Source organism: Tupaia chinensis, unplaced genomic scaffold, assembly GCF_000334495.1.
Source record: "Tupaia chinensis unplaced genomic scaffold, TupChi_1.0 Scaffold143675_1, whole genome shotgun sequence".
Taxonomy (NCBI): domain Eukaryota; kingdom Metazoa; phylum Chordata; class Mammalia; order Scandentia; family Tupaiidae; genus Tupaia; species Tupaia belangeri.
In genome coordinates, this window is record NW_006203523.1 from 156,542 (window position 1) to 157,605 (window position 1,064).

A 1,064-nucleotide genomic window follows, 5' to 3' on the forward strand; every position below is an offset into this window, starting at 1 on the left:
TCTATGCCGCAGTGAGAAAAATGTATATGTGGTGGATGTAGGGTGGAAAGTTCTATAGATATTTCTCAAGCCCATTCTATTTATAGTATCATTTATATCCTGTATCTCTCTTTTTATTTTCTGTCTAGAAGAAATGTCTAAAGTGGATAATGGGGTGTTGAGATCTCCTACAGGTATATTATTTCTCCGTATGTCTCCTTTTAGCTCCAGCAGTCTTTCCTTCACATATTTAGGTGCACCTGAATTGGGTGCCTAGATATTTATAAGCGTTATGTCTTCTTGCATGATTACCCCATTTATTATTATATAATGCCCTTCTTTGTCTCTTCTTACAGTCTTTGTCTTGAAATCTATTTTGTCTGAGATCACTATTGCTATTCCAGCCCTTTTTTGATTTTCATTTGCATGGAATATCTTTTTCCAGCCCTTTACTTTTAGTCTATGTATGTCTTTATCCATAAGGTGAATTTCTTGTAGGCAACAGATAGAGGGTTTCTGTTTTTTTATCCATTTGGCCAGTCTATATGTCTTAGTTGGAGAATTTAGTCCATTGACATTCAATGTAATTATCAATTTTTCCGTACCTGATCCTATTTTTAAGTGAGCCATTTTCTTGTTTGCTTTTTGTTTTCTTATAACTAACTGTCTGTCTGACTTTTTAGTTTTCCGGGTATAGCACTCCCTTCAGAACCTTTTGAAGAGTTGGTCTGGAGTTGGTAAATTCCTTCAAATTTTGTTTATTCGAGAATGTTTTTATCTTCTTTTCCCATATGAAAGATAATTTTGCCAGGTATAGTATTCTTGGTTGAAACTGTTTTTCACTCAACACTTTGACTATGCTTCCCCATTCTTTCCTTGCCTGCATTGTTTCCGCCTAGAGATCCAATGTTAGCCTGGTGGGGTGACCTTTAAGTAATTTGATGTTTCCCTCTTTCCAACTTTAGTATCTTGTCTTTGTCTGTTGTTTTTGCCAGCCTGTCTAGGATGTGCCTTGGAGAGGATCTTCTTGGGTTGATTTTACTCAGGGTCCTAAGTATTTCTTGGGTCTGGATATTTGAATGCCT